Below are 26,302 nucleotides of genomic sequence, written 5' to 3'. Positions count from 1 at the left end.
CAGCTAAATGCTAACCTTGATCGCTGCTAAATTTACAACAGACAACCCTCCTAGCATTTGCAGAAGATCTTCATTCATTTGGGGTAATTTAGGTTCACATCTTGTATATCTATATTCATCATTTGAGTGCATTCTTTATTTGGCATACGTTGGGCTCTAATTTCTGCAACATTTCGCTTGGCAGGAGTACAGGCAGTAATGCAGACGAACAAAGCATTGGACCACATTGTATACATACACAGCATGTAAATAATATTATGGGTATTACACATAGGATGGTCAATAGCTTCCAGCCCCAAGTGGCAAATAGTATCCAGAACCAACTTGCAAAAGTCCAGGTGCCAGTCTCTGGGTGAATTTCAGCCGTAATCTTATGCAGTTTAGAGATTGCATCAAACACTGAAGGTAAGTGGTCAGGAAAGTAGACGCAGCAACTACTACCGATGATGTTACATGCACCGCCTCGATCAGCTAGAACCACATCAAGAACCATTTGATTTTAGAGTGCCACGATCCTTGCAACTTGCAGCTCTTTTGTAATGTTCACACGTGCCATAGCTGATTAGTAACAGCTTCTACAACAGGAGTCAATCGTCTTATCTATCTACTGTTTAATGCAGCACCCGCAAAGAAAAACAAGCCCAAATTGAAATCAACGTATTGTAGCAAGGTGGTGTCAGTCTGGTCCACTTCATCAGTTCTTGTTGTTCTCTTACATCTATTCATAGAGATATCATTGTACAACTTAAAGTCTCTGTGATATGATGCAGGTGCCAGAAACACAGGGGGCAACAAAAAGGACACATACCATATTCCAGACCATCCAACAGGTAGTTGGCAATATCCCTTATTACCGCAAAAAAAGTAGGTATTATGTGATGATATGAAACTACTGTTATTGGCACCTTCAATAGTCAAAACCACAGTACACTCACTTCTCCCCACTGGAATTCTCCCAACACTTTCTATACATAAGCCTGCTTTAGCTCTGGTAACAGAAATCACAAATGGTCCAATGTCCTTAATAGTTCTCATATTTGGGAAAACATATGGTGTAGAAATATTCTCATGTCGATACTCCTCCCATTCCCTTTTAGTTCCTTCAGCTCGCGGATAACCATCCTCATCTGGATAACACACTTTATTGAGATAATTATTATTCCTTCCTACTGTCATCTTCGAAATGTTTGCTCTTGCAGAGGCAAACAAAAGCGCGAACCAGGCTTGGCAAGACCCATTATGCCAGAAAGGAAGAAGAATAAATGGTGTTCCTCCGTTCTTCTGTGAGCAGGTATCATCCCACACACCCAACAGTTGGTAGTATTTGTGGCATTGTGAGTGTGATGCAACATCTGAATAAACGTATTGTTCAGGTAGGATTGTCGATGCTTCTGCTCATGGTGGGGAAGCGTACAGTAATGATGCTCACCTGGTACTTGAGGAGTGGCGATCAGAAGCTGTCGAGCACGAGCCAATTTCTCAACAATCCAGGTTGTCACAGCCACAGCCACCATAGCAACAACAAATCCTACAGCACAAATGGTCTTCTTATTATAGATCTTGCCACCAGTTGATCTCCTTGCAGACATGATCACTGTGTCGTTGAATCAATCGTTGGAGCACTAATGTCCTGGGCAGCTATTGGTTTCTTCACAGAGGGTCAAGACGGGTTTCACTATGTAGGACTGATCCCCCCCTGCCACATCAGCACTCCGTTTCACAAACCCAAGACAGTAGCTCAACCAGTCTTTTTCAACAATGCAGACTCTTTCCTCGGTCTCAGCTGGTATTGGGATACTCCAGGGATCATGTGGTCTGGAAAGACTTCCTCAGATTCGTCAGGTGAGATAGCGTGGCCTTTCTCAGTTTCTAGACTCTCTCGATGGTCAGTCAGCACAGCAGGTTCCACCAAGATAGGCAACACTCGCTTACAGTGAGTACTACGGATCCAGTTCTTTCTGTTTGTCACTTGAACCGCTGTCCTCGTCGCTAGGAGCACCTGGTCCTCGCCACCTCGGCTCCAAGCTGTTCGACCTCTCGAAGACCTCGAAGTCGCTAGGAGCACCTGGTCCTCGCCACCTCGACTCCAAGCTGTTCGACCTCTCGAAGACCTTATAACATGGTCACCAGGTTGGAGTTCATGGGCCTCACCAGTAGATCTGTCAGGAAGAGCTTTTCGAACCTGTTGAGGAATAGAGATTTAACTATCAGTCAACTGTGCTAAGTAATCATTCATCAGAACACATGGTACATCATGTATGGGGCGTGGCTTAGGAACTCCCCAAATATTAATTGGTCTCCCAAATACCACTTCATACGGTGTAAGCCCAGATCGTGAATGTGGCACCGATCTAATGGACAACAATGCTAGGTCTAACGCATCAGGCCATTTCAAAGACGTGAAAGCCAGTATTTTCAGTAATTTTAATTTTAAGGTAGCATTATACCTCTCCACTAATTCTGCTGATTGTGGGTGGAAAACTGCATGAAACTTCTGTTTGATCCCTAATCCTTTCAGGACATACTCAACAACTTGCCCAATAAAATGAGGTCCGTTGTCACTCCACAAAAGTTTACCACCACCATATCTAGGGAAGAATTCCTTTAAGATCACCTTTGCTGTGGTAAGAGCCCTATTATCCTTTGTAGGTTATGCCTCTATCTTTTTACTGAAGGCACATACCACCATTAGAACATACTTTAAGTTATTGCAATGTTCAAGTTGGATATAATCCATTTGCAAAACTTCAAAAGGTGCAGTTAGTATAGCAAACCCTCCTGTAGGAGTCTGTTTCCCTTTTTCAGGATTGTACTGCCAACAGATCAAACAGGACTGTACTATTCTGTTAGCTATGCTGGCAATTTTTGAATGCTCCCAAACTTGCGTAAGCAATTTCATTATTGCCAAAGCTCCAACATGTGCCGGCACATGTGCTATTTGAACCATAGGCTGTGAATAGGCTATAGGCAGTTTCCACTTATCCATCTCTTTCTTTCACCAACAGCCATCATCATCCAACATTCTCTCTTTAGAACATTGCTCAAGTTCTTCCATAGAAGCAGACCTCTGTATGTCTAGCACTTCTTGTCTAGCATCATGCCAATGTTCAGCTTGTGACTTCACTACGTACATTGATGTAGTACTTTGCTGCATCGCAGTCTCACGAGTGACGCGATCTGCAAAGGCATTGCCTTGTCCTGTCTTGTCAGTCACTTTCTTGTGTGCGCTACACCTAACAATAGCTATTTTCTTTGGATATGTCACTGCAGTCAGAAGATTATGCACTAGTTCTCCGTGCATAATCTGCATCCTGTGGGATGTAAGAAGGCCTCTTTCCTTCAAAAGTAGGCCAAAAACATGGGCCACTCCAAAAGCTTAGCGGCTATCTGTATAGATGTTCACACACAAGTTAGTGCTAAGTTCACTCGCTTATGTCAAAGCTATTAGCTCAGCTGCTTGAGCTGACTTCTGTGGTATACGAGCTGTCTCCACTACTGTCAGAAGTGTCGTAATTGCATATGCAGCAGATGTTGTGCCATCTGGTAACTTCAACAAGACCCTTAAACCCATAGTTCCCCATCTACATCCGAAAGTGGTGTATCGTGCAAATCGGCGCAACCCTTTTTCTGTTCCTCAGTAAGGAATATACAATCATGAGACTTCTGTGACTGAGTCTGAGTCACTGGATATGGTAACAAAGTAGCTGGGTTCAGAGTTGCACACCTCTTCAAGGTAATGTGAGGGGCCAACAGTGTCAATTTGTATCCTGTCAAACAAGCACAAATCAAGTGTTGCATTTTAGTCTGATTCAAAAGGGCATCAACCGCATGGGGTACTAGCTCTAACAGTTTATGTGACAAAACTATCCCTTCACTCTGACGTATGGACACATCTGCTGCTGCAACTGAAGGTAAAAAACCCGGGCAATGCACGAGCAACAGGATCAAGATTCGCTGGAAAATATGCCAGGGACGCTGCTTGTCACCGTGTGTCTGCACTAAAACTGACAATGCACATCCATCTTTTTTGTGTACATAGAGCGTAAAAGCCTTTTGTGTAATCTGGAGTGCCTAACACTGGTGCAGAACAAAGAGCTTGTCATAGCTGACAAAAAGCATCCTGGCATTCATCTGTCCACGGAAGGGGCATTGGAGTGTCTTTAGTCAAAAGTGCTAACAAGGGTTTAACAATGTGTGAAAAACCTAATATCTATTGCCTACTAAACAAAGTCAGACCAATGAATGCACGGACATCTTTCTGAGTAGAAGGCACTGGTGTGTCTAAACTTGCTTGAATGCGATCTGGTGTTAGTGCACGTCCCTCCTTAGACAGATGGTGGCCTAAGTAGGTAACCTTCGGTCTACAATATTGCAATTTCTTCCATGACACTTTGTGGTGATGTGACCAAGAAAGGAAAGTAGAGATAAAGTAAATTTTTTCACACTGTTCAGGTGTATTGGCTGCCAACAAGATGTCATCAACATATTGTATGAGAGCCACTCCTTCAGTCAAAGTGAAAGAATCAAGTTGTCTTTTCAATGCTTGGCTGTAAATACTAGGACTCTCAGTGTACCCTTGAGGAATTCTACAAAAGCTGCATGATCGATTATTCAAAGTGAAGCTGAATAAATATCGGCTATCAAGATGAATAGAAATCAAAAAGAAAGCATTCTTAAGGTCGATCACAGCAAATGTAGTTGCTGTCCGAGCAATAAAGGTAAGGAGTGTCATTATGTCAGAAACCACTGGGTATTGTGGTACTACAATCTTTTTAACTTCGCCAAATGAATAATGAATTTATAAATCCTTGTGTCAGTGTCTTTTTTCAAAATAGGAAGAATAGGACTGTTGCAAATGGTATAAGGAACTTCTTCCACAACCCCCACTTCAATTATATCATGGACAATGCGTACAAGTGCTTCTTCGCCTTCTTGAGAAATTTTGTAATGAGGCAAGCGTGGCAATGAAGCGCCCTCCTTGACACTAATATGTACTGGTGGAGTAACTATTTGCCCCACATCGGTGTCAGAAGTAGCCCATAAAGTACTAGGGAGTGAAGCTAATCGTCTTTAACAAGACAATATCTCTCAATCACGGGGTAGTTGTCATTCAAAATAACACGTACACCTTCTGGAGAACAGTGCATCGTATCCCTAAAATACTTGAGCATATCAAGACCCACAATATTGTTTGGTGTATTCGGAGAACGCAAAAATGGACATGGAGCAGTAAATTTGTCAACATGAAATGCAAGTGCTTGTGACAGTGGGCTAAGGGAAGGTGTTCCATCCAAACCTATTGATGTAATGGTTATGACAGACAGGGGAACCCTTGGAATCAATTGTTTAGACAAGGCGCTACGAGTAGCTCCTGTATCAACCAGAAACTGATCAGTAGAACCCAAAACATGTGCTGTATCATAGGGACCCTTCTGATCTACTGGAACTTCAACTGATTCCTTACCCCATCCTAGACAGTCCTATGCATAAGTAGAATCTTTCAAATCAGACAGCAAATAATTAGACATTTGATATTGGTTCCATCTATCAAAAGTGTTAAACCCATCCTGTCCATGTGAATTAGCATCAAACCTAGCACACTAGTCGGTGCTTCCTCTAGGCCCAGAATATCCCGAACGATTTCTCATTTGTCCCAGTCCACGTGGATAATACTGAGCACGCAATGCCGGATAATCTGCAGCCCAATGACCAGTGTGCAGTACGCACACTGGTCAGCAGACAAAGTCGAACGAGTATGAGGAGGAAAAGACGGACCATAAGACTCACGTCCGCCTCTATCAATAACTCTAGAAGGCGGACCATAAGCCTGAGCCAACATAACCTTTGTTTTTAACTCTTTAGTCTTCTCATCCTCATTGCCCTTCGCTTCTAATTCCTGTCGCTCGTGATACTGAGCCATAGTCAAAAGAGAACTCGGAGAAGAGGTAGTCATGAACTCTCACTGGCCTTTAGGCGTCTAGCTATTCCTGGCAACAGGTTGGCGACATACTTATCTACAAGCAGATGCCTGCCCGTGTCATCTGTCAATGACTGACCACTAAAATCGTGGAATACCTCCTCAAAGCGTGTAAAGAAGTCAGAAACCGATTCATCTGCTTTTTGCTTGCAAGACGCAAATACAGTCCAATCTATATTTTTAAGGGGAATAATCTTCTTTAACTTACTTAATATAGCTGCGGGAAGGTCTAAAATGAGCTGACTTGGCTTCTTTGCGGATTCCCTTTCTTCATCCATTTGTTTCAATTCTTTCCATAATGCCCCAAAAGTCTCAAGATCATCAACTTTACGAACAGTTCTCCACATATCAGGGAGAAATATTAATCCAAAAAACATATCAACATCAGGCAGAGTTATGGTACAAGAGCTAACGGCTCCCTCAACTGGATTTTTACGCGGATCATTCAATGCAGCTTTAAGGGCCATAACATTTGCTCTATTCCAAGGAGTATAAACCCAATTATGAATAAAATAATCCTTTGCATCAGCGGAATCCTTATTATCACTTGTTCACTCACCTCTAGGAGGACCATACAAAGGTGCGGCTTCCCGCATAGGTTTCACATGAACTATCATAGTCTTATCTGTTCCAGAAGCAGAAGCCGGTGTCACGCTGGTCTAGGATGTTTGTGCAGCTGTGTCTGCTGCCTTTTTCACTTCTCGCAAACGAACTGTTTCAGCACGCAGTTTAACCAAGCGTCTGATTGAGTCAGCCACCTGGGAAAAGACTAAAAGAACATCACGCATTTGCTTACAGTCATTTGCTATATCATCGGGCCCCAATTCCTCAGAATGCTTCCTAAACCACTCAATGACTTCTGCGGCGAATACCTCAGTGAAATATATTTGCTCCCTGTCCTGCCAACATTTCATGTTATCTATAAGTTCAGAAGCAGGAGCAGTACTACGAACGGCTTTGCGAGCAGCGGATCTAAGATCTTCCACACGTTCAGCTGTCAACATAGAACATGTTTCCTGTGCTTTCTCTTGCTCTGAAGCAGAGTCTTCATCTGATTAATGAGGAGCAGAAGGAAGAGTATAAGGAGGCGGAGAACAATCTAAAAACAAGAAATCATCTTGTGGTTTATTAAGGATAGGATAGAGGGGTCGCCAAACAGCGTATTGGCCAGTTACCTGCAAATGACGCTCCCTATCGTCTCTCTCTTAGTTCTTTAATTTCTTTATTTTTCAACTCTAATGCTTTTGCATGAATATTTTTTCATTGTTCCTTTTCAATCAAGGCTTGCTCACGCTTCATTCGTTCACACACTTCTTTCTCCCACATTCGCACACAGTCAAACAAATCGTGCCTAGTCTTTCGCTTAAATATACATTGTTCCACATACTGAATCTTTCATAAATCAAATGACCCATGCATAGGCCATATATAGTATGTTTATTCTATAACGTGCTGTACATTATAGAAGAAATACCATACTTAATATACATGTCCCTATTAGGCATCCCCTCTGGGGGGGCCGGCTGTGCTTCCTCGAGTCGTAAACTGGTACCACCACAAAAGCAACAAATTGTATGGAGTGCTAGAAACAGGCATGCCAAAAATAGTGAAGAATATGCAGTATTATACACAAAGTAGCGCTTAAAGTACGCTTGTATGGTGCGCTGTTCAAAATTCTCCTCATTACCTGCCTATATAAATTGCAATGTATATATTCTCAATCACAGATTCCAAAATTGGCCAATACAAATTCCAAAACCAACAATAAGCCGCATAAAACGATCTTACCAATCCCTGGTATCAAACCAACAGCTAGTGTCACATCAAAACAACCCTTACCAATCCCTTGGTGTCCTTGAATCGACCGAATTGTCACTGCACGGCAAATCAACAGAAGAGAACTCAGTCGAGGACCAGCACCACCTGGAGGGTCTGGTCAGAAAGAGAGGAAAAACGCAGTGGTTGCCATGACGCGGCTCTCCTCGGGCAGCGATCATCCGCAGCGAGCTTCAAATCCTTCGTTTTGACCACTCCTTCGGGCATCCGAGTGTCCCATGGGCCCCACTGGCTGGGCACCAATTTGTCCGGGTGGGCCTCAGTTAGGCCTACTAGTGCTAGGGGTTTGCCCTTCTCTGCACAAAGTCCTCAGACCAATAGGATAGAAGTTGGCACGGAAGGCAAGCCCGTCTGCGCCTGTCCGCGCCGGGACCGGACCCAGGGCCATGACCCCTGGTCGAACGCAGGCCCGGATACCCTACTCCAAAGCCGATCTAATGCAACACCGACCACGTCCAGTCAGTAACTGCTCAAAGAATGATCCAGAGTCTATTCCTTTAATGACCATCATCAGCTGTCCTCACTGTAAATCCCCGCTACCTTTCCTCAAGAATACTGTCATTACTAGTAAAAAGAGTGCCAAAACAAACATAAATATATCCATAGCACTTAGCAATGCCCGATCGTTAGGTAAATATAGACAGCATATATCAGACCTCATTATGGATAGGAAAATAGACATATTATTTGTCAAGGAGACTTGATGGATAGGGCCTCAGATCCAGATCTAGTGGTTGCAGTTCCCTCAGGATATAAGGTCTATCAACAGGATAGACAGAGAAAGAAGGGTGGTGGTTTGGCATAATTGCCCGCAATACCTTTTCGGTGAATATGTCTCCTATAATTTCACCAACCTGTGAAGCAATTCTCTTTGCCAGTATGTTGACACCCTCGCACAATTTTAAAGGAGTTCTCCTGTATAGACCACTAGGAGCACGCGCAGAATTTCTCTCAAACCTGAACTCAATGCTTGAATCACTAGCAACAGAGGACTCCTTTACGGTCTTAGGTGACTTTAATTTCCACCTAGATAAACAAGGCAACAATAAAACACAAGCATTACTGTCTGACATGGAAACCCTAGGACTTCCCCAGTTGGTTACCTCATCCACAGCCGGTCATACTCTGGACGGCATTTTTTCCAATCTAAAGGGGATCCATTTACAAGACATCCTCCCGCTCCCCTGGTCTGATCATCATGCCATTCTTTGTGCTATTTCAATCAACGATGTCCCAATAGACAGACCGCCTGATCCCTGTCACGCACCCTTTAAAGCTTGGAAGGACCTAAATAATGCAGACTTTATAGAACTACTGGATAGCACCTGCCCTATTATCTCAGCAGACCCAAACATAGCCATGAATCAATACTCAGATTGGTTAGGCAACGCCATAGAGGCACTGGTACCATATAAAACCATATCTAGAAATAGGATAGCCCCTTCCTGCACCATGGTTCTCGGAAGAGCTTAGGAAAGAAAATCAAATCTGTAGGAATCGTGAAAGATTTTGGCATAAATCCTACAACTTAGAAAGTAAATGCCGCTACAAGGAGACACTTGCCAACTATAAAAAAATGATTATCGAGGCAAAAAGGAAGTTCTTTAGCGACCGAATAGAAAATGCAAAGAACTCCAATAAACAACTCTATGACGAAGTGAAGCAATTAGTGGGGAAAACCCCAGATCTAGCCCCTCCCCCTTCTCAATCTCTCTGTGACGCGCTGGCCAATTTCTTTTATACAAAGGTTAACGATATTTACTTAGCCTTCTCTTCCAAAGACAACTCCATCACACACTCCACCTGTACCATACCCTCTGTTTGCTCCCTAACCCATTTTAAAGAAATAACAGAGCAACAAACAATGGACATCATTAAAATCATAAAAACAGGATCAGTCCTGGACCCATGTCCACCAAAATTTTTTCCACCTGTCTTGGACCTACTAACACGTGTAATCATGCAAATATGTAATGCCATGTTTAAATCAGGGATCTACCCTAATGCCATGAAAAACACTCTTTTAAAGCCACTTCTAAAAAAAACAGCATCTGGCCAAAGACGAATTAAAAAACTATAGACCAATAGCTAGCCTCCCTTTCTTGGCCAAGGTGGTAGAGAAAGCTATGAATCACCAGCTGTCCGAATACATTGAGGAACATTGCCTGCTGGACAACACCCAGTTTGGGTTCCGCAAATTTCATGGCACTGAAACGGCCCTCACTAAGGCCGCCTATGACATCAGAGTCATCAGAGACCAGGGAGGAACAGCAGTGCTTGTACTGCTAGACCTATCCTCGTCTTTCGACACGGTTGATCACTCCATCTTGATCGACCGTGTCGGAAAGATGGGTTCCACCTGGGAGCAAAAAACCTACTTGCTTCCTTTTTATCTGGCAGGACTCAGGCAGTTACATTAGGACCATTTCAATCGGCCGAGCTGTCTCTACCGTGTGGGGTTCCCCAAGGCTCATCCCTAAGTCTGCACTTTTTAACATTTATGTGTCGGACCTAGCTAGAGTCATCAAACATTATGGGATGGGCCTTACTTCCTACGCCGATGACACCCAGTTAGTCCTTGCCATCAATAACGACGGAGAAGAGGAGGCTGAGCGCTTCCAGGAAGGCATGCTGGCAATTGGAGATTGGATGTCCTCCAGCTGCCTTAAACTTAACTCCGAGAAGACCGAGGTTGTCATCTTTGGGAAACTTTCCCCACGCTGGTCACCCATCTGGTGGCCTTCATCTTTTGGAACTCTGCCCAACCCTGTCCCAAAGGTTAGGAATTTGGAAGTTGTTTTCGATGAACATCTCAATTTCTCCGCTCATGCCAATCAAATAGCGGCAACAGCTTTTCATAAGCTAAAACTCATTAAAAAAATCATCCCGTTCCTACCTGACAGCACAGGCAAAACCCTGGTAAGCACACTTGTACTATCATCACTTGACTATTGCAATGGCTTGTTTGCCAATGCACAAATTCGGGTTGTTAACAAAATGCAATCGGTACAAAATGCTGCGGCAAGACTGCTTTCCAGAACCCCCAAATTTAAACCAATTGCCCAAACCATTCGGAATTTTCATTGGTTAACGATTAAAAATCGAATAAAATTCAAGACACTTTGGCTTGTATTCAAAGCATTACATAATCTGGGTCCGCAGTTTCTTAGGAACCAGCTAATACCTTACCGTCCTCCAAGACAACTGAGATCGGTGACTCTGCACCAATTAACTGTTTCTCGCACAAAGACAGTTCCCTGGGGAGACAGACGGTTCCCAGTTACGGCAGCTCGACTTTGAAATTGCCTTCCTCTGTCGATCAGGTTAAGTCACTCTCTTTTTTCTTTTAGTAAAAGTTTAAAGACCTGGCTGTTTAACCAGTAACCCACCTCAGGAACCAGTATCAGGAGAGTCACGCATTGAGTTTACAGCGCCGAGACGCCCACAGGCATTCGTTCGCGCTCTATAAATCTCGAAAATAAATAAATAAATAAAACAAAGTTTTATTAACCTCATGATGTGGAACTACATTCACACAACACCCTTCTGTAGTGTGTGAAGTAGCCCACTAGACAGAAGGAGCATGGTCCTTTTATACCCACACAGGGGCTCCAAAGAAGGCGGTGCAAGTACAGAACAGAAGGGTTACATACATAAAATATCATACAGAAATGCACAGATAACAGTAGGGAGGAGCTGGCAGTTTACTGACTCCGTTAAGAATAGCCTGACTGTTACAGACTAGAACAAGTGCATGGACAGTCACAGTCTCTTCTGCGCATTTGCAGCGTAGCAGAGCCAAAATATAGTCTGTCTATAAGCAGAGTGCAAGAGTAAACTACAGCAAGGTAGGACAGAGCACATGGTGAGCACATGGCAGACAAGATGGCTGCCGAATACAATATGGTTTCAGATAAATGCTAACCCTGATCACTGCCAATATACAACAGTTACACTGCTGTCCAAGCTGCACGCACCATTGGTGCCGAAACCTCTCTTTAACTAACCCAGTGCTCTTCCTACCCAAGCCGGGGTACCAGCTATGGAGTGGGCTGACTGGAAGGGGTATTTCTTGAATTACCTCTCAGTATTGGAAGACGAAGGCGAGGAGGAATTCTCCATCAAAAAACAGAACAACTACATAATCTGGGGAAGGAGGGTCTGCGCGTGTACGAAGGCCAGGGCATCGTCTGTCGACGATGTTTTCCAGCAGGCCCTCGACGAGTTAGACAGCCATTACCAGCCGGTGATATGCACGGCCTTCATCACAGCAGAGATCAGAAGGCTTCACTGGTTGCCAGTGTGAAAGCGGGTACAGTTTAAGGCCCTTTGCATAGTTTACAAGGCACTTTATAGAACTGGGGCCAACCATCTTAAAACTCAATTCCAATGGAACACACCACTAGATGTCTACGCTCTTCAGATGCTAAATTGGTGCCTGTTCCTTTTGAAAAAAAAGCCAACTGGTGGAAAGAAGCTTTGTGATTGGTGCAGCCAAGGCATGGAATTGCCTTAGAGCCTTGCCAAGTCTGCTTGCCTTTAGAAAGGCTTTGAAGACCTGGCTCTTCACTGTTTAGGCTCAGATTCTGGTTAACATTTCTCTCTTGCTCAAGACCCAGGTAGGACCTCATGTAGCGACAGAACACCTTCGGGTAGCAGTTCGCGCTTTGGAAATATCAATAATTAACATTAACAACGGCCATTGACCGTCACAATTTCTTCCAACGAAAACAGGCAGAATCGGAGTCAGTGGAGGACTATGTAGCGGCCCTCAAGAAACTGGCCATCAACTGCAGGTTTGGCACCCTGCACCATGAGCTCATACGGGACCAAATCATCATGCACTCCACCCACACAAGTGTCCAGGAAAAGCTCTGGGTAAGCGGTGAAGTACCTCTTCCAGAGATCATTGCGATAGTAAAACAAGCAGAGTTATCAAAACGATGCGCTCTCACGGCCAAGAAAGACACAGCACCACAAGCCATGGTGTACAAAATCACCGCCCAGAAATTTCAACCCTCAAAACCCACGACGGATGCCGCCTCAACCCGACAATCTACGCCCAAAGGCAGAGGTCCCAGTTGTGCCCCCCAGGTCAAACAAGGTGCCTGCACAGATGTAGCAGCCACTCTCACATGGGAAATGACAAAAAATGCCCGGCGTTCCACATCAAGTGCTCTTTCTGTGGCATCACAGGACACTTCAGAAAAGTCTGCAGCCGGAGGCCCAGAAATGCTGCAGTCAAAAACATCAATGACGCATCTTATGATCAAGAGGGCGCAGAGGTCTTGGACCCAGACAGCATCCTGTGCATTGAAGATCACATTCTGGGCATAGGGGGTGTCGCAATAAAAAAACCCTCCTGCAAGTTGTCCATCGGGGACGTTCACGTCAGCATGGTAGCGGACTCCGGTTCGCCATACACCATCATCCAGAAACAGATTTGGGACCGCGACTTCGCCAAAGTGGTGGGAGCCCATCTTCACCACACAGACGTCCATCCAGTCACATGCACTGGAAAATGGATCCCCAGGGTGGGGTTCGGCAGCGCCGGTTCAAGTTCAAGGGAAGGCACACCACAGCGATAATGTATGTGGCACGGAAGGGCCCATCGGTCCTGGAGTGGGCGGACCAAGAAGTGCTTGGCATCCAGCTCAACCCTGGTGGCAACACACAAGTGCTCCTGATGGATGATACGGCCATGCCATCCTCGCTCCAAGCAGAGTTCCCCGCTGTCTTCAGCGATAAAATTGGGAAAATGTGCAAATTCTCCAACAAGATCGTACTTAAAGACAGAGCAGTACCAGTCTCGCACAAAGTCAGGAACATCCCGTTTAACTGTCGAGAAGCAGTACAACTAGAACTCAAGCGCTTAGAGTCAGCGACACCATTGAACCGATCAAATGTGCCGATTGGCTCGCACCTTTGGTCATGGCGCACAAATCAGGTGGCAAGATTCGCCTCTGCATTGATCTCCGCGAACTCAACAAAAACATCATTGTGGACACGTTTCCATTGCCCAAAATAAACAAACTGCTTGCCCAGACCAAAGATATCACGAGGTTCACCACCATCAATCTCAACGCCGCCTACCACTAAATATCACTCCACCCATCATACTGACACTTCACTTCCTTCATCACACCCTTTTGGATGCCTGCCCTTTGGGCTCGCATCCGTAGCAGCTGTCTTCCAGAAACCCATGCACAAGCTGTTCCAAGGTGTCCGCCGATTTCTCTACTTTCAAGATGACATCCTCATCATCAGAAAATCCAAGGCTGAACTTGACAACATCCTGCGCATGCTAGCAGCCGAATTAGAGAAATGCACATTTGGTCTTCGCAAAGTCACATATCTCGGGCATGAAGTCAGTGACACAGGCATCATCCCCAAATCTACAAATGTGGAGGCCATTATGTCCCCTCCTTCCCTGAAAACCAAGGATGACGTGCGCTCGTTTCTGGGGATGGCAGAGTTCTAAAGTAAGTTTGTCAGGAACTTTGTGACAAAGACGCACAGCCTGTGCCAACTGCTCAAGGAAAAGAATACATTTTCCTGGTCGGAGGAGACAGAAGCGAAATTAGAAGTAATCAAACAAGATATCTGCGAGGCGGTTACCTTGCATGGATTTGACGGCACTGCGCCCAGTGTCCTGACCACGGATGCCAGTAACAAAGGACTGGGAGCAGTCCTCTCCCAGAGGGCTTCAGATGGCACCGAGATCACGGTGGGGTTCGCTTTGCAATCCCTCACTTCCAGTGAAGAGAAGTACAGTGTGAACGAAAAGAAAATGCTAGCAGTCATCTGGGCGATGGAGAAATTCCGACAGTATCTGTGGGGGTCACAATTCACGCTTCGTACAGACCACAAACCACTGATCAAAGTCCTCACTTCTAGCAGCAACGTGACAGTCACTCCACGCATCGCAAAAATGTGTCTGTTGGATTTTGTCTACGATGTGGAATACATCCCTGGGCAGCAGAACAGAGTGCAGATTTCCTGAGCAGGGCAGCAGCTATGGAAGAACCTGTCACATTCTTGGATTGGGACGACTACAGCGTCCTGACAGATCATGAACACTCCATCAGTGCCCAGGACTGGGCAGAAGCCTACACGCAGGACACAGAACTCTCCAAAGTCAAGTTGTACGTCACACGAGGATAGCCAGAGAAGAAGCACATCGAAGGCAACATCAGGAAATTCTGGTATGTCCATGAGGAACATTGGTGAGTACTCCATGTATCTGCTACGGGCGACAAAGTGGTGCCTCCGAAGGCCCTATATGACCCCATTCTCCACATCAACCACAAAGGCCACCTTGGCAACGTAAAGGCCAAAAGACGGACGAAAGAGCTGTACTGGTGGCCAGCCATGGACATCCAAGTAGAAAAGTTTGTGAGGGACTGTGCCCATTGCGTCAGGGCTGACAAAACTCTCATCACCCTGAGACCCCCCATGGGTGAGTTCTCCATTCCCAACAACCCCTGGGAGGACTTGTCTATCGACATTGTAGGCCCTGTCCTAGACACCTGGGGTACACCCAAACACCTAATCATGGACCGATACTCAAAGTGGCCAGAAGTTGAAATCAGTGAATCAGTCGATACCAACATCGTCATTACCTTCCTCACCAACATCTTTTTGAGGGAGGGCATCCCCAAGTCCATTACCAGCAACAATGGACTCCAGTTCACATCAGCCAAGTGGACAGCCTTCACCAACCGAAACGGGATTCAAATGATGAGCACTCCGGTCTACCACCCAGTGGGAAGCGGCCAAGTGGAACGCTTTAACCGGGTGATCATGGGTTCGATCCAGGCAGCCATCAGCGCTGGTAAGAACTGGGAGTCCAAAGTCAGAAACACAGTATGGGCTTACCGCATCACACCCACCTTGACAGGTTACAGCCTGTTTAAGATCCTAAGAGGCAGAGAACCCTTCACTAGAGACAACACAGCATGGATGACCATTAAAACTCCAGAGCAAATGGTCCCTGACCATTGTCCACAGCAACCTCGAGAAATCACAAAGCATTTACAAGGCACATTATGACAAAAGGAACAGTGTGCGTGTAGCCTCACTGGTGGAGGGTGACTGGGTCCGAGTCAAAAAGGGCCAACCAGGACTCAAAGGAGACAGCAAATTCCGTGAGCCCCAGCAGGTGGCAGAAGCATACACCTGCTCAGCCTTGTTGACCGATGGCAAGGTTTGGTCAAAATCCAGAATGGCTAAGTGCAACAAGATCCTTCAGTGGGGCATAAACAACAGCGATCTAGACAAAAGCCCCAGCATCGCGGGAGTGGCGGCACCATCTACAGACCCCGCGAGGGCAGCCAATACCGCAGCCAATGTGAAGGCACAGTCACCCAGGCAGCTGACGCCATTTCCTTCCAGCCAGGACGCAGATGAGGGGGCATTCCGTGCAAGACAACCAACGCCTTCCAGAGAGATCAGGAAGAGGGCACAAGGTCAGACAGACCCTGCGGAAGCAGTGAACAAGGGACCGGAACGCATATCCGCAAGGGCCGTCCTGTGAAGCTACCAAAACACCTCAGAGACTTTCAGCTGTGAATCTTCTATCTCTCTCTCTCTGTCTCTCTCTCTCTCTCTTCTTCTCCCACACCTGTGGGCCACAGTTACAGTTATGTCCGCCACTATAAGGGGGAAGATGTGTACTGTCGCGATCTAGCCTCCCGGCAGTCACGTGACCCGCTGCTAGCCATGGTGGGAGGACGTGAGACATCCTGGACTGCGACGCGGAGGCTAGCTGTCCGGCTCTCCCTAAGACCTATAATATTTGTTAAATAAAGTGAAGGTTATACCAGACCCACTGTCTCGGTCCTTCCTTCTGCTGGTTATAGATAAGTGGGTTACCCAACTGTAGTCACTGGGACCTGGGTTACGTAAGTACTAGGAAGAAGGGGTCCCAGTGGGAAAAGGGGAACAACTTGCACAATTTAATGAATTAATCAAAGAACAATTATTGAATCCACAGAGTTTTATTCACTGAGGGATCCAGTGTAAAGAATACATGTAGCAAACAGTCAACTGTATTAAAAGGTCATACAGTGCCCCGGGAGGGAGGAGGGAAGTGATAGTGGTGAGGATGAGGGAGTGGTAGGATTGTGTGACAGTAAAATCAAACATTTATGAGGACGTTATAGCTATAATTTAAATAGCAACACAGCCATAGAATATTGGCGACCATGATTTTAGAAAGGCATACATCACAAGGTACAACATATCTACATAATAATGGCGTGAGGTTGCCACGTTAAAACAACAGTCGACGTTTCGACCCTCTTGACAGTGCAGGAATATGTGATTAACCTTAAGGAAACGAACAGTGGATTTATTTCCCGCCAACCGGTCTAGCACCGAGTGAATGCTCGTCGTCACGTTAGGTGCTGTTTGACTACTGACGCCGCCCTAATTAATTAGTGATTTTTCGGAGGACCTTCAACTTCGTGGCTCTCCAACGACAGGCTTGAATTCCAGTCGTTATTCAATCATTTTCAGGTTACCTGCCCCACTCCCTTGGTCCTGATGAAGACCCCACAGCAAGGATAAGTATTCCTGCACTGTCAAGAGGGTCGAAACGTCGACTGTTGTTTTAACGTGGCAACCTCACGCCAATATTATGTAGATATGTTGTACCTTGTGATGTATGCCTTTCTAAAATCATGGTCGCCAATTTTCTATGGCTGTGTTGCTATTTAAATTATAGCTATAACGTCCTCATAAATGTTTGATTTTACTGTCACACTTTCACTTTCACTTTCACTTTCAATCTTTATTTCGGCATGAATACCATAAAAGAACAAATACATCAATACAATAAAACATTTCTTTTAAAAATGCACAACGTGCTATATAAATACAAGCAATTTTCATGACGATATTAAGATTACATGCAGTTGAGTCAAGATGTTTAAAACATACATAATACTTGGTGAGAACATTTATGGGCAACATGAGTAGAATTTCATTAATTAACCCTCAATTCATACTAGACAGCACTTTTGACATAACCACATTTTACAGTTTATAGCCCATCTTTCTTCTTAGGAAAAAAATACTGTGCAAAAATCTGCTTACGCTAAATACGATAGGTTGACTGGTATTGGACAAAATAATCCTTAAAGCCTGGGAACACGATCTTACACCTAATGTTAAACATATAGGTTTAATCCATCTTTTTCTAGCCTGGACATATGCTGGGCAGAAGAAGAGGATATGTGATTCGTTTTCTTTTTGGTTACATCCACATATGGTACACAGTTCATCTTCTACATAATTCTCCGAGTTTACACCACCAGACCAACGGACTAGTGTTGAACCAATCTGAAGATTTCCATATCTGAACTTCATGAATAGGGACTTTGCTAGGGGTGGTTCTATTTCATCAAGGAAAGTCTCGAAGGATGGATCATCTTTAAAGGTAAGAAACCTTGTTACGAGTGACCCATTTGAAGAAGCGTTTTTGATCATTTCCATAATGTACGACCAAAAACACTTTTTTACCATGGTTTTTGATTGGGACGAAAGTGAATCAGGATGTTCCCAGTAATGCGACAAACCTAGTAAGGTAAGCCAGAATTTAATATGTTTAAACCAGGGTATCACCTTAAAGATGTCAAGCTCCATAATTTCTATTAACCCATCCTTATATGCTTTCAGCTCGGGTACACACCACAACCTAATCCATAACAGTAAAGGACGTAGAATGATATGATGGTCCGTTCTACGAAAGTTTAGGTCGAGCTGGAGTGGGACCAACGGAGTACTTCTAGGGACTCTGACCAAACTTCGCAAGAAGTTATTGTCCGAGACCCTAAAAGTATCTTTAGACCCTGGGCCCCAAATTTCCGAGCCGTATAGCACTGCAGGTTGGACCTTAAATTTAAAAAGTTCAACTGCAGGAGACACGGCCTTGCTTGTACTTTTGCCCTGCTCCCTAAGAATGGGTTTTACGTTCTGGTTAAACATCATCTTGCATTTTTCCAATTGGGCTTTCCAAGTAAAATTTGAGTCCAGGGTTACGCCTAAATATCCAAAGTGTGGGACTGATTCCAGTTTTAGTCCATTCAAAGTTAGGCAGCCCTTATCAGTTTTAGTTGGATTTAAGACCATACATTTTGTTTTCTTCCCATTTATCTCCAATCCTTTCTTGATACAATAATCATTAAAGGAATTTAAAAGGGCTTGGAGACCTTTTTTTGTCTGGGAGATTAAAATAGTATCGTCCGCAAACAATAGGGAAGTAACTTTTTCGCCATTCAACTTAGGGGAGTCATTTTTACATCCCTCCAAGTATGTAGGGATGTCATTCACAAATAGCGAGAACAAAGTGGGGGCCAGTACACACCCCTGGCGCACACCACGATCAATTGGGATTTTTGGAGTTAATTCGCCTTTAGGGCCCCATCGTACTCTGGCAAAATTGCCTCTATGGAGTTCTTTTATTTGTGCTATCAGGGTGGGTGGCATCCCTACTAGGCTTAATGTTTCCCACAGTAAATTACGTGGGACTAAATCGAACGCCGCCCTTAAGTCGACAAACGCGACATATAGTTGTCCCTTTTTGATCTTGATATACTTCCAATAAAGGCAACAAAAGCGAAAAATTTGATCAATGGTACTCACTTTGGCTCTAAATCCCGCTTGATATCTAGACAAGATTGCCTTTTCCTCCAACCAATCATTAACTCGGAATAGGATATGTCTTGAATAGATTTTTTGTAAAATATCCATAAGGCTTATTGGACGATAATTTGAGGGATCCATCCTGTCGCCTTTCTTATATATTAAAACTATTTCAGCCCCCTTCCAACTCTCTGGGAAGTCTAGACTCCGGGATAGCTCGTTACACAGATGGTTAATGTATGGAGCCCAAATTTTCACTTCATGCTTGTATAAGTCTCCCGGAATCTTGTCTAACCCAGGGGCTTTGCCCGACTTAATCTGGGTTATTGCCAGTTCTGTCTCACCTAAAGTAAAATCCAGGGTATCCCCCGGAATAGCCTTGCTTAGAGTTCTATCTAAAATGGGTGCCTCATATTCCTTATAAAGGTTAGAAAAGTGGTTTACCCATGTCTGTTCGTCTAGGTAGACGTCCTTGACCACTCTACCTTGATGGTTTCCATTGGCTATCAGCCTCCAGAACGCTGTGTTATCTCTAGTTTTTGCTGCATACAGGAGATCTGCCCATTTTGCTTCCTCCCATGCCATTTTACATATCTTTTGGACCAGTTTATAATTATTCCTGGCTGACAGAATGTCTAAACGATCCTTTGATTTTATTGCGGTTAAAAGTGCCCTCTTGGACTCCCTGCAGTCCCTGTTATACCAGGGTTTTCTATGGGGCAAATTTTGTAATTTTTGCTGCCCTTTCTTGGGCATCTTAGTGACTAGGGATTTTAAGGCATCAAAAAATTTTTGGTGTAATTTCATGAAAAGACCACCACTCCCCTCCTTTAGGCTGTTATTTAAATATCCTCCAAAGATGCTAGCAAAAAGCTTATAGATTTCTACAATAATTTCACCATTATCCAATATTAGTGACCATTTGAGGGAACGTCTATTGTTGCTAATATGTATCTCATTTTGGTCACAGTTGGTTACTTCACCAGTCAGAGGAAAAACTGAATCCCCTAATAGGGAGTCCTTGATCTGGAGAGCTAGAGGGAAATGGTCGCTTTCTAATCTTTCTATTACCTCCATGTCAAGGAAGAATTCCCAAGATGGCACCGAAGCAATAATGAAATCTATGTTGCTTTTATAGTTCCCTCTATAGAAGGTAGGCTTTTTCTTAGCATCTGAAGGTAACCGCCCATTGCACGCTCTGGTGCAATATTCCGCACATAGCCTGTTCATTTGGAGGGCCTGGGGGCAGCATTTAACTGTTTTAATGTTGTCTAAAACAGGGATACCATTTGCCTCGTCTTCTTCTAAGAAGATGTCACTGAACCCCACAACGGGCTCAAAATTACAATTAAAATCCCCTGCCATGATCACATAATTCTCTCTAGTGTCTAAGTTACCCAGTAGGAGATCTAAATGAGTTAGTAAGGGAGATTCCTTTGAAATAGGTATTGGTCTGTTGTAGACGTTCACCAAATAAAGTTTTTTCCCTCTGGAAGCATTAATTTCCAAGATTAGTATATCAGGGGAATTGGTGTCCACAACTTCTATATTCACTTTTAGATTAACCTTTACCCAAATCAACAACCCTCCCGAGGGTCTTCCACTTCTGGAGGGGATCGCACTGATACCATAGGATTTATAGCCTAGCCTGTGAGTAATTTCAACTGACCAGGTCTCTTGCATCATACAGAAATCAAAGGTATCAATGAAGCTTGACCATTCCGGGTCCCTTAGGTTTTTTGAAATCCCGGCTATGTTCCAGGAAACCAATTTGATAGTTTGCCATGGTTCCTGAATTGGTTGCGTCAATACATCTCCCACCACCTCAGGCACTATGATATGACATTCTTGGCTAGTTACATCAGATTCTAAGAACAAATCATTTTGTGGTAAAACACCTCCCCTTATTGTTAAGCTGTCCCCGATTATAGGGACCAACACAGGTAATACGATTGCATCCTCCGAAAACATAGTTTCAATAGTGGTAACATCAGTTCTTTGAATACAGGGTTCACTCCCTATTCCCCCCCCCACAATTTAACATTCAACAATTCATTTCCATCCAACCCCTTAGACTGTTGGCATCAATCGCAGTCATCTAGACCGTTGAAAATGTCATACCTGTTAATGGTTTCTAAAGGGGTAAAGGGCTTTAGGTGGTCCATTCTTCTGTTGGGGTTATTTTGCCTTTGCGGGACATAGTTCCAACCAAAAGCTCCAGGTGCAGGTGGAGGATTTGGGGGATAAAAGGGCTACATGGGATTAGGTCTAATAAGTGGTTGCATCATTTGTTGTGTATTACCAGCCCTCTGCATAACTGATGGATAAGTGCAGGATGTAATTTGAGATGTTGCATGGGAGGCTAGTTGTTGCTGGGAGGGAAAAACCACAGACCTAGGGTAGAAATATGTCAATGGCCTGGGTATTATGCAATTATTTGTAATTCCCGGGGGCCAATTTAGTACAAATTGTACTGCATTGGGATCCCTGAAATTTACAACCACCACATCTCCCTCAATATTTTTCGATCGGCTTCCCAACCATTGGAGGCGGCGGACATGCACAATTTCTCCATTTATATGAGGTGCTATGGGCCTATATAGACCTAGCCAATGCATAATCTTATTTTTAAGTTGTGCAAAGCCCTCCCTTTTGTTATTTGGTAACACCGGAACCCCCATTAGAACTACCACAAAGGGCACTGCCTCTGGTGGTAATTCTGGGTTTGGAATCGATTTGGGCCTTCCCCATCCTGGCTTTTGTCCCCTTGCTTCCGTCCGTTGATTTTCATTTGGAATGCTAGCTACTTCATTAGATGATTTAGTTGTGACAGTAGCTGGCTTAGGAGCAGATTTGTTTTGTGGGTTTTTTGGCGGTGGGATTAATTGAACAGTTGTTATAGTGTTCCCTTTGGGCACCAAATTAGGGGGGTTCACCAACGGTGTAAGACTAGCTGATGGAACTGGAGCAACTGTGCTGGGCTTGATCACGCTAGATGTTTTTTGCTTTATTGTGTTTGGTGTTTTTACAACCAATTCACCCTTATTTCCCAGTGCATGTTCAAGTGAGCTTAGTCTAGATTCTATTTCGAGCAACCTCTCCAAGATAGATGCAGAGTAGGTTTTAATTAAGTTTTCTATAGAATCTAAAGTGGCTGAATCGCAGGCTATAATAGGCGCCTTAGACTGCACAGAGACTTCCATAATGTCCTCCGTGTCTATGGCCACAGCAGTAGATGGCGGAGAGGCAATTGTAATAGGCCCTTCATTGTCAACAGGTGTAATAACGGTGCTGACTGCAGGGCCTTTGGCCTTTTTCCCAAAATCTGAGTGACTTAATTTTGATTGCACTTGAGCCCCACCTTTCCGTCGTTTTTTACATGGGGGTGGCCCATGTACCCTTGAAACTAACGAGGGTTTCTTGGCTCTACTATGCACTACTTTTGATGGTATAGGAGTGGACGGTCTTTGGGCATTAGGGGTACTCGTATGTGTAATGCCCTCAAGAGCAATCGTATCCAGTTGGGGAGAGTTAGTTATGCAGGGGGTACTAACTACTGATACCACGTGTTGGCTGTCCATTGTGTGGACTGTGACGTCAGCTAGCTGGGAATTTACGTTGATATTCGCGAGAGGTGTAGATACTGGCGACAATTGCCGATTTTTTAAGCTTTCCACTGAGCGGCGACGCTCTGCACGACGCTCTGCCAAGACTATTTCCAAAGGCATGTCTGGGGAAGCTTTAGAGAAATAATCATCAAGAGTTTTGTTTAACAAGGCTCCCTGTTTTTCAGACATGTCAGCCACAAATATTAAATCGCTACGTGAATTCCAAGGGCACGAAGACACAACAATTTAAAAGCAAAGTGTCACAAGATAAATACCAGGATTATATGTCCAGTCCGGTCTCCTCGGTTCTGGGAGGGTCTCAGAGGGTCCGCCCTTAGTCCGGGCTTCGTCCCGGGTGATGTCCCGCACACGCGTCCCGCTAACGCGTTGTGAAACAGTACTTATACCAGCAGTAGAAGAGGAGGCGGAGACACGGGAAGAGGCGGCAGGTGTGCTAGATGTTGCACGCACAGCCTGTTGGTCCTCGCAGTCCCGTCCTCCTGGTCACAAGCACTCTTCTCCCTGGGCAGGTCCTCCTGGTTACTCCACAAGGCGCAAACGGCAGCACAAGGTCCAATCTCCTATGCGAGCGGCACCCGCGGAGCGGGGGCCGCGAGGAGTCTTTGAAGCGCTGGGCGGGAGGCGGAGACACGGGAAGAGGCGGCAGGTGTGCTAGATGTTGCACGCACAGCCTGTTGGTCCTCGCAGTCCCGTCCTCCTGGTCACAAGCACTCTTCTCCCTGGGCAGGTCCTCCTGGTTACTCCACAAGGCGCAAACGGCAGCACAAGGTCCAATCTCCTATGCGAGCGGCTCCCGCGGAGCGGGGGCCGCGAGGAGTCTTTGAAGCGCTGGGCGGGAGGCGGAGACACGGGAAGAGGCGGCAGGTGTGCTAGATGTTGCACGCACAGCCTGTTGGTCCTCGCAGTCCCGTCCTCCTGGTCACAAGCACTCTTCTCCCTGGGCAGGTCCTCCTGGTTACTCCACAAGGCGCAAACGGCAGCACAAGGTCCAATCTCCTATGCGAGCGGCACATAATATTGGCGTGAGGTTGCCACGTTAAAACAACAGTCGACGTTTCGACCCTCTTGACAGTGCAGGAATACTTATCCTTGCTGTGGGGTCTTCATCAGGACCAAGGGAGTGGGGCAGGTAACCTGAAAATGATTGAATAACGACTGGAATTCAAGCCTGTCGTTGGAGAGCCACGAAGTTGAAGGTCCTCCGAAAAATCACTAATTAATTAGGGCGGCGTCAGCAGTCAAACAGCACCTAACGTGACGACGAGCATTCACTCGGTGCTAGACCGGTTGGCGGGAAATAAATCCACTGTTCGTTTCCTTAAGGTTAATCACATATTCCTGCACTGTCAAGAGGGTCGAAATGTCGACTGTTGTTTTAACGTGGCAACCTCACGCCATTATTATGTAGATATGTTGTACCTTGTGATGTATGCCTTTCTAAAATCATGGTCGCCAATATTCTATGGCTGTGTTGCTATTTAAATTATAGCTATAACGTCCTCATAAATGTTTGATTTTACTGTCACACAATCCTACCACTCCCTCATCCTCACCACTATCACTTCCCTCCTCCCTCCCGGGGCACTGTATGACCTTTTAATACAGTTGACTGTTTGCTACATGTATTCTTTACACTGGATCCCTCAGTGAATAAAACTCTGTGGATTCAATAATTGTTCTTTGATTAATTCATTAAATTGTGCAAGTTGTTCCCCCTTTTCCACTGGGACCCCTTCCTCCTAGTACTTCCTACTGCTGGGGCTGAAATTCCAACCTCACAAAACCCATGTTGTAATTATGTAAACTTATGTCGCATTGTCTAGAGATCCCTTAAGCACTAAGCTAACATCTTGAAGTATTGTGTGGCACCTCTTTGTGCTATCAATTGGCTCATTTGACAACACCAGTTAGGGAATATGTGGCTTTTACCCACATTATGTTTTCCAATAGCCTGGCAAACATTGATCAAATAGCTAAGCATTTTGAGTCCCGAGGAGTTCCTATTGAACCAGAACGAGGCGTGAGTTAAGAAGAGAGCTGATATATCTGTTGGCATTCAAATTGTCTAGAATAGACATTAGCCCAGCTTCGAGGTAAGGTGGAGGAGCCAACCCTTTACGTTATTACCACCTCACCTCTTTAAACCACCATCCTTTACCCACATTTTACCCCCATTTTATATGCAGAAAATGTCCTCCCATAATGTGACAATTGAAAATCAAGTTTGAAGGAATTTTTCAGCGTCAACCACAATGATTTACATCTAAAATGCTCCCTTTTCCAGTAACTGAAGTTTATTAGTCTACATTAGGCTCAGACAGGTGTTTCACTGGTGTATATATTTGTCTATTCTCTCTACTCCAAAGGGCCCGCCTCGTACTCTCATGCAACACCGAGGCCATAGGATGCATTAGATGTTTTGTGAAAACGGATGTTCTTGTGTTGTAATTGATCTGCATGTGTATAGACACAAACTGTGCATTTTTGTATGGAGTTTTTGGCATTATACCTATTAGCCAGTTGGGTAATGTCAGTACTTTTATTATTTAAGTTGCAGCAGGTCAGGAGCCTGTTCATAATTTTCCACTATCATATGAGAGAAGGTGGATCTGTAGTGCAACTGTTGACGTGGTTCAGTCTCACTGGCTGCTTTTGTGATATCACATTGAAATCGAGATTGACTAGATATGATCACCTCACAAGGAGCTAGCGACTGTGTTGAAGGTCTGAAGAGGAAGGGCTGATGTGACCGAAATGCGGAAGCAGAAGGCAGTGCTTACTCTCAAAGTGCTACCCAGGACGCTCCTCAGATATAGTTTTAGAGCGATGACAGGCTTCTGGGTCATTTGTAACCTAGAGCAGGTAAGGACGTGGCTTCTGCGACCCCTGGCATGCCCCGTGCAGCCCCTGGCACTGCTTTTGTGACCAGGGCCGGACTGGCCTTAGCGGGCAACCAGCATTTCCCTTGTGGGCCACAAGAGTGGGGGATAGTTATGGGCCCCTGGGGGCTGTTTTTGTTTCCAGGGGCCGGCAATATCAGCCCCTGTGACAAAATCGTCTGAAACTGGCCCTGGCAAACAGCTCAGCCGCACCCCCACCCTCCCCCCCAGCAGTTGGCCAGGCCCGGTTTTGGTTCCCAATCCAGCCCTGTTTGCCACCCTTGCTCTCAGAGGTGGCAAACCAGTGTCATGAACACAGTAGCAGCTCATCCTTA

Source organism: Lissotriton vulgaris, chromosome 10 (genome assembly GCF_964263255.1).
Source record: "Lissotriton vulgaris chromosome 10, aLisVul1.2, whole genome shotgun sequence".
In the NCBI taxonomy this organism is placed as follows: domain Eukaryota; kingdom Metazoa; phylum Chordata; class Amphibia; order Caudata; family Salamandridae; genus Lissotriton; species Lissotriton vulgaris.
The sequence above is the reverse complement of the archived record's forward strand: the minus strand, read 5'-3'. Positions refer to the sequence as shown.